General features: G+C 41.2%; 1 non-coding gene across 1 annotated transcript; it reads right to left on the bottom strand.

The window, feature by feature from the left end:
- Nucleotides 1-8106: 8106 nt before the first annotated feature.
- Nucleotides 8107-8213, bottom strand: LOC148861092 (small nucleolar RNA R71). The gene has a single exon (XR_016095355.1). It is a non-coding gene; the product is annotated as a small nucleolar RNA R71 (small nucleolar RNA).
- Between the last annotated feature and the right edge of the window lie 745 nt (nucleotides 8214-8958).

Raw genomic sequence — 8958 nt, 5'->3', positions numbered from 1 at the left:
ATGGGCCGAACCCATGTGGCTGATGTGTAGATCAATGCTTGGGTCCCACGCCACACAAGGAAGCCCAACTGGGCAGCAGTTAGGACGGTTAAGTGAGCACATAAGCTTAATGGGCCTAAAGCCCATTTCGAACTGGGCTATTTATTTAAGGGCGAATTCTGAGATGGATTAGCAGATAGGATAGGGTCTTAATCCTATCCACTCAGAGAGTCCAGATCTGAATGTGATTCAGATCTAGAAACCTCCTAATGGGATTAGGAGAAAGCTAATCTAATCTGCAGATAAGATAAGGGTTTATCCTTATCACTAGAAGAGAAGGCTGATCCAAATATGATTTGGATAAGCAGCTCCTAATGGGATTAGGAGCTGATGTTTTAACTTAACAAAAGGAAGGAGGGGGCGGCAGCCTTTGGAAGAAATAATCATCAGATCCTCTTTAGTGCTGAAATCAAGAAGAGAGAATTCTGCACCTTGCGAGTACTCTCTTGCCGCCTCCCTGTTCTTGTCGTCCTGTTTGCCAGTTCGATCTCTAGTTGTAGGAGAAGTCAAGATTTGATTTTGACATGAGTTCTTTGAGAAAGGATTGAGAAGGAAGCTGTGCTCACGTACCATTCTACTGATTCTTGCGAAGGACAGAGTTCTTGGTTAAGAACACTGCTGATTCTGCTTCATCCTGCACTGTGCCATCTTCAGTGGGAGTAGTCTTTGGATCCTTCCTTGGGCGTGAACACCTTCGTTGGGAGATATTACTTCTCCATATCAGGTATAATTCTCTCCTATTCCTTTTGGTTCAGATCTGGTTCAGTTTTAGGTTCAAGAATGATCTTTGAAAATATGATTTTCTAAATAGGGAATGTGATTCCCAGTTGAAGGGAGAGAAAAATTTTTGAAATTTGCCCCTTTTTCCGCAATCTTTGGGCGTCCATGGGATGGATCTCTCATCTCTTCAAGTGTCACAATGAGCCACACATAAAGCTTTTGGCGCCGTTGCCAGGGATTTAGGGAAGCAATATTAGGAAACATTGGGCATTATTAATCTAGTCTCAGTCATCATTGCATTCATAGAAGGTTTTAATTACTTTATTTTACATTTTAGCCTTGAATGCAACAGCTGTACTGATTTAATTTTGTTTCTTCTTTCTTCAGTAGATTACTTCATTTCCTTGTTTCAGTTTCATTTTAATAAAGATAGATTTCATTTCCTTTCAATCTTGGTGTTGTTACATTCAAAAAGAAAAAAAAAAAGAAGAAAAATTCATAACAACATAAGTTTTGCAGATCTGAGTTGCATTCGGCACTCAAATCAGCAGAACTCAGACTTGCAGCTCTCTGCCGAAAAGACTTAGTTAGTTTGTGTTTCAGCCTTTTATTTTATTTTTTTTATTTTTTCATTACAAAAAGAAAGAAAAAATAATATAAAGTGAAAAGGAGAAAAAAGAGAGATCATATAAACAATAAGAGGGGCAATTGAGAAATTAGATCAGCACTCAGATCTGAGTTCAGATCTGAATTTTGCTACAGTAGACCTGCAACAGTTCAGATATGAATTCCTCTTAACATAGATCTGAACTGATGCAAATTTGCGGTGAATTGGGTGTCATAACCACTCCAATTTACCCTAGGACACTTCTGCTACTCCTCAAAGGCAATTTGGTAGTAATGACTGAAGGTAAGGCAATTGAGAATTCAGATCCAAACTCAGACTTGGGTTCAGATCTGAATTCTATTGTTACAGATCTGCTTAGTTCAGATCTGAATCCCTCTGATACATCCACCCTATGATACATCCAACCTGCCTCAAGGGTGAATGGATAGAAAAGAACTGACTTTTAATTTTGCATCTTAGAATTCAGATTTGAATGCAATAGCTTTCATTACTGATGAAGCTGGTCTTCTTTCCTAATGCTGAATTGCTTCATCTTTGGTTCCTGTTTTAGTTTAGGTAGTTTAGTTGATGGCTGGTTTTGTTTATCAAAAATTTCATTACTGATTTCTTTAACTGTTAGCTGATTTCAGTTCTGAACAAATCTGCATATAGTATTCTTTATTATTGATATTACTACTCTATTTTTTTTTCTATTGCTGATTCATTTGGTTTTGATTACTGTTTTAGTGATGCTAGTTTATCTGGTTTTTGGTTCTATATAGCTCATAAAAATAGGGGAGTTCAGATCTGTACATAGTAGATTTCAGTACTGAAATCCAAAATCAGATCTGAGCAAACCGAAAAAAAAAAAAGAGATTTTGTTTAGTAGTATAGTTGCATTACTGCTTTGTGTTTTATTTCATCTCAAAAGAAAAGAAAAAAAAAATCAGATCCCAGCAGCCACACCATGGTGAATACAAGTCTGATTTCATATCTTTTTACTATTGATTGATTTCGGTTTTGTGCAGATCTGTATACAACATGTTTCATTGCTGATATCAGTGGGTTATCCTGCTGAATTGGTCAGTTTTAGTATGGCTACTCTAGCTGGTGTTTGGTGATGCATAGCTCATCAAAATAGTGGGTTCAGATCTGATATTTAGTAGCCTTCCAATATGGAAATCAGACCTAAGCACAATCACTGCTGTTATATTTATTGCTGTTCTCAGTGACTTTTGAGATTTCAGAGCTAATCTCAATTTTGTGTAGAACTGATGTCTGAAATTGCTATCTCACAATCCTTTGTACACTGATTTCATTTTTGTGTATTGACCTTCAGTAGCACAAAGTAGCCTTTTAATATGAAGATCAGACCTGAACACAATCACTGCTGATCCGCATTTGGCTGTCCTCAGTAGCTGCTAAGATTTCAGAACTGTATATTACTGTTCTCAGTAGCTATTGAGATTTCAGCTCTCAGCAGTTCAGATCTATTTCAGCAATATAAAGAAAAGGAATTTGTAAACTGTTGTTCTACTCAGAGATTACTGAATTCAGACCTGTTTGTAAATTGCTACTGAATTTTGTATATAGAATAAGATGTTGATCTGCTTTTAGTTAGCTGCATTTATTTATTTTAGGATGTAGGTTTGTATATTCCAATACTTCACTATACATTTTCAGTTGTAATAAAGTTAGTTAATTTTGAAAGGGATGAGAGATCCATCACATGGATGCCCAAAGATTGCGGAATAAGGGGCAAATTTCAAAAATTTTTCTCTCCCTTCAACTGGGAATCACATTCCCTATTTAGAAAATCATATTTTCAATGATAAATCTTGAACCTTAAACTGAACCAGATCTGAACCAAAAGGAATGGGAATGAATAATACCTAATACGGAGAAGTAATATCTTCCAACGAAGGTGTTCATGCCCAAGGAAGGATCCAAAGATTACTCCCACTGAAGATGGCGCAGTGCAGGATGGAGCAGAATCAACAGTGTTCTTCCCCAAGAACTCTATCCTTCACAAGAAACAGTAGAATGGAACGTGAGCACAGCTTCCTTTTCAATCCTTTCTCAAAGAACTGATGTCAAGATCCAATCTTGACTTCTCCCACAGCTGGAGATCGAACTGGCAAACAGGGCGACAAGAGCAGGGAGGCGGCAAGAGAGTATTCGCAGGCTGCAGAATTCTCTCTTATTGATTTCAGCACTAAAGAGGATTTGATGTGTTTCTTGTTGGTCTCTCTCAAGGCTGCCGCCCCCTCCTTCTTTTTTGTTATCTTAAAAGATCAGCTCCTAATTCCATTAGGAGGTGCTTATCCAAATCATATTTGGATCAGCCTTCTCTTCTAGTGATAAGGATAAACCCTTATCTTATCTATAGATTAGATTAGCTTTATCCTAATCCCATTAGGAGGTTTCTAGATCTGAATCACATTCAGATCTGGACTCTCTGAGTGGATAGGATTAAGACTCTATCCTATCTGCTAATCTATCTCAGAATTTGCCCCTTTAATTAACTAAATAAATAGCCAAGTTCGAAACGGGCTTTAGGCCCATTAAAATTATGTGCTCACTCAACCTTCCTAACTGCTGCCCAGTTGGGCTTTCTTGTATGGCGTGGGACCCAAGCATTGATCTACACATCAGCCACATGGGTTCGGCCCAGCCTTTGTTACAAGGCCTGGTCGAATACACTGTTAAAGACAGTGCACCCCCTGAAACCAATCAAATGGGCTCTATGGGCCCAACACATACCCTAAGTGGTCCCTGGGCCAAGCCACCTTGTAACACCCAGGGACTGTGGGCAGATGCAAGATTAGCCCATCAGGTATTATCCTCAATGGTCTTACACTTAACCTTCAGCCCTTAATGATCATACACTGCCCGACAAGAGAGGACCTCTCCCTCGGCTGCAAGGAACAGTGTTGCACTCTCCACTCATATGGATCCCGAAATTAAAACCTTTTGCAAACATTTTAGAAACCATAATATATATACTTTTATATCTCATATAAAATATACTTTGCAAAACAAATCTCAACGGTTGAAATCGGCTATCGACAGTCTTGGTTTCCAACAGTGAGAGCGCATCCCCGATCATTACCTTTGTTCGACAAAGGGGCTGATCCTGTCACTATGATCACCCACTCAGATGAATTCTCGGATTGTCCCAACATACCTAGGTTTTGACCCCCGCTAAGGATCTCACTGATTGGTACATCAAAGACAGACCTATCCGACACCTAGTGCAGTATCATAATCGAGTCTAGGGGTCAGGTGTAACTTTCCAGTTTTGCCCATCAATCTCCAAGGTCCAGGGCAATATTGGAAATCTGGTCTAGTTCAAAGATTCAGTTAATCCCATACTGTATGTGCCTGGGGTCTCACCCCGGTAGCTGAGACAAGCTACCTCAACCGACTTGATGGCACCACAGTGTCAGCCTTGTCAGGATAGGTCTCCCCAGACCGACCCACTGGCAGTGAACTTTCTAAACCAACATGAGTCTCAATAAGTGTCCAGTTTAAGGGTATTACACAAAAACATACCAAGGGAACATGAATCAAATATGCAATTTTATTCATTTACAATAAACTCATAAAGTACATCAATTTTGATTGAAGCTAAGGGCATACAAAACTGTCTAACAGATCCCACTTGCACTTAGGTCCAATCAGGTACTAGCCGAAGTCCCATGCTTTCCACGTGTTTCTCAAACACTTTCTGTGATAGTGGCTTTGTCAATGGGTCTGCTACATTTTCCGCTGATGCTACCTTCTGAATCAGGACATCCCCTCTACCAACAATCTCCCGCAGTACGTGGTACTTCCTCTCGATGTGCTTCGACTTCGAGTGAGCCCGAGGCTCTTTAGCCTGGGCGATCGCTCCATTGTTGTCACACAACAACGGGATGGGAGATGTGCTGGATGGAATCGCTCCCAATTCGTGTATGAACTTCTTCATCCACACGGCTTCCTTGGCAGCTTCACTTGCGGCAATGTACTCGGCCTCGGTTGTGGAGTCTGCAGTGGACCCCGGTTTGCTGCTTTTCCAGCAAACAGCACACGATCCTATCGTGAAAACATACCCAGATGTAGACTTTCTATCATTTGGGTCTGACTGGAAATCGGCATCTGTATACCCTTGGATCTGTAGTGAGCTACCGTCGAATACTAGACAAAACTCTTTTGTCCTTTGATGGTATTTAAGTATGTTTTTCACAGCAGTCCAATGCTCCTGCCCTGAGTTGGCCTGAAATCTGCTTACTACACTCACTGCCTGAGCTATGTCAGGACGAGTGCACAGCATGGCATACATGATACTCCCCACGGCAGAGGCATAGGGAACGTGTTTCATGCCATCAATCTCCTCAAAAGTCTTGGGAGTCATCTTCTTGGAGAGAGTGACTCCGTGCCTGAAAGGAACATTTCCTTTCTTGGAGTTTTCCATGTTGTATCTCTTGACTATTTTGTCAATATAAGCAGATTGGGATAATCCTATTATCCGCTTCAATCTATCTCTATAGGGTCGAAGACCCAGTATATAGCAGGCTTCTCCAAGATCTTTCATGGAGAATTGCTGTGATAACCATACTTTCACCGTAGTTAACATACCTACATCATTCCCAATGAGTAGAATGTCATCTACATACAGAACCAAGAAGGTAACCTTATCTCCACTGTACTTCCTGTAGACACAGGGTTCATCTGGATTTTGCTCGAAGTCCCCAAGAAGAGTGTGACTTCTCCTTCACTCAGCCTTCTGCTTACCTTGAACCCCTGCAGTGAGTTACAAGCATGAGTTAAAGCCCCAGAGTCAATACACAAGGATGCAGAAGCTACCAACTAATTGGTTTCTATAACACAAGTTTCGAAGTTACCTTTCTTAGATTCCAGGTAGGCAGGACAATTCCTTTTCCAGTGGCCGGTCTTCTTGCAGAAGTGATAGGCATCCGAGGCTTTGTCTTTCTTCTGCTTCTTGCTCTTAGCGGCTTTCTTCTGAGGCTTCTTTGCCTTCCTCTTTCTCTTGCCTGTCTTGCCAGCTTCAACAAGCATGGCTACAGGCTCATCCTTTCTAATCAGTTATTTAGCTCTTTACAACATATTGCTGAGCTCTTGTAAGCTGACATTCAACTTGTTCATGTTATAGTTCATGATGAACGGATTAAAGGAAAGAGGCAAAGAGTTAAGGATAGCATCTATCTGGGTTGCAAGGTCTAGCCCGGATCCAAGAGCCTCCAGTTCGTTGATGTATCCCATCATCCGAAGACAATGGTCGTGAACTTGTTGACCCTTGGACATTTGGGCAGTCATGAACTGTTTCAAGACCTTTTGTCGAGTAGAACGATTCTGCTCTTCATACATTGTCCTGAGACTGTCCAATATGTCTTTGGCAAGTTCGATCTGATTGAACTGCCTCTGTATCGGGTTGTCTTAGGAGGCAATGATGTAACACCGGGCAAGGGAGTTTTTCTCCTCCCATTCTTGATAGTCTCTCCTTCGGGCCTCAGAAGCCCTATCACCCGGACGCTCCAGGGCAGGATTCTTTGCCACTTTGTCCAGCTTTTCAGAAGCTAGGACCAGCATAAGGTTCCTATACTAGTCAGCATAGTTTGGGCCCTTCAACTTGTTGTCATCAAGCAGTTTTGCAAAAGATCCGTTTGCCATTTTCTGATAAAAGAGCAAACATCAGTCCACAACCTAATTTGATTCATGTTCATTTCATAGATATGGATTTTAATCTATGATCCATTTCCATTTATTCGTCTCTGAGATTTCCCTCCTCTCTCAGTGACAGAGACTACGGGTTGTCTCTGGAAATGTGGGAAATCACATAGGGTGCATGGAGCTAACTGTTTTAGCTGCATAACCCCACCACCTTTCTGTGAAGGATCACATCCACTCATCATATGTGCCTGGGGTCTCACCCCGGTAGCTGAGACAAGCTACCTCAACCGACTTGATGGCACCACAGTGTCAGCCTTGTCAAGATAGGTCTCCCCAGACCGACCCACTGACTGTGAACTTTCTAATCTAACACGAGTCTCAATAAGTGTCCAGTTTAAGGGTATTACACAAAAACATACCAAGGGAACATGAATCAAATATGCACTTTTATTCATTTACAATAAACTCATAAAGTACATCAATTTTGATTGAAGCTAAGGGCATACAAAACTGTCTAACAATTTTGTGAATATTGGCTTGTTTTTTGCCTTGACTTTTGTAGTTTCTGACAAGCAGAGTCAAGCTGGAGGAAATCCTCTACGACCTGGAGATTGAAAGAACTCTCCGTGTCCGACTAAGAGCAGCCAAACAAGTCCAGCAAGAAGCTCAAGAAGCTCAAGAGGCAAGAAATGGCTGAGCAGAGAACTATGATGGACTAAGCCAAACCCACTCTCACTGGATCTGCCTCCAGCATTATCAGGCCCAATATTGCTGCTAACAACTTTGACATCTAACTTGCCATCATACAAATGATTCAAAACATGGTGCAATTCTGTGGATTGGCCCCCGAAGATCCCAATGCACACATTTCTAACTTTTTAGAAATTTGTGACACCTTCAAACACAATGGGGTAAGTGATGATGCCATTAGGTTGAGGTTATTCCCATTTTCTTTGAAGGATAAAGCCAAAGCATGGCTGAATTCATTACTGGTAGGATCAATAGATACGTGGGATGAAATGGCCAGCCGTTTTTTCTTTATATATTTTCCCCATTCTAAAACTGCTAAAATGGGGAATGACATCACTACTTTTTTCCAGCAAGAGGGGGAATCTTTATACGAGTCATGGGAACAATACAAGGAGCTATTAAGGAGAGTTCCTCACCATGGCCTCCCCATTTGGCTGCAAGTGCAGACTTTCTATAATGGTCTTACTGACTCAAATAAGACCATATTAGATGCTGCAGCCGGAGGGTCCATAAATAATAAAACTCCTGAGGTTGCCCATGCATTTATTGAGGAAATGGCAGCCAACAACTATCAATGGCATTCTGAAAGAACTCAAACTAGGAAGCAGCATGGCTTGCATAATGTTGATACTTATACAACACTATCTGCACAAATAAGAGCACTCAGTAAGAAAATAGATGAAATGCAGATAGCTGCCATGCATGTGCAGCCTCTTAATTGTGAATTGTGTGGGGGAGGCCACATCAGTACTGATTGCCAAGTTGGCAATCAGTTCAGGCCATCTACTGGACAAGTTGACTATGTCAGCAATGAGTCAAGACAGCAGGGTTATCAGAGTCACCATACTTTTCATCCAAGATTGAGGGGACATTCAAACCAGTCTTGGCCAAATCAACATACTTCCAAGCCGTTCCACCAGACTTATCATCAGCCTGAACCAAAGTCCAATTTGGAGGAACTGATGACAAAATTTATAGCAGGTGCAGAAACCAGGTTCCAGAACCAGGAATCCTCAATCAAAAACTTGGAAAACCAAGTGGGGCAATTGGCACAATTAATCTCTTCCAGACTGTCTAGAACGCTTCCAAGCAACACTGAAGTGAATCCATGAGAGCAGGTGCAAGCTATTACCTTAAGGAATGGAAAAGAGTTGCCCGAGGTAGAAAAG

The sequence above is a fragment of the Nelumbo lutea genome, chromosome 4, assembly GCF_056320005.1.
Source record: "Nelumbo lutea isolate HS-2025 chromosome 4, American lotus-T2T, whole genome shotgun sequence".
NCBI classification, from domain to species: domain Eukaryota; kingdom Viridiplantae; phylum Streptophyta; class Magnoliopsida; order Proteales; family Nelumbonaceae; genus Nelumbo; species Nelumbo lutea.
The sequence above is the reverse complement of the archived record's forward strand: the minus strand, read 5'-3'. Positions and strand labels throughout refer to the sequence as shown.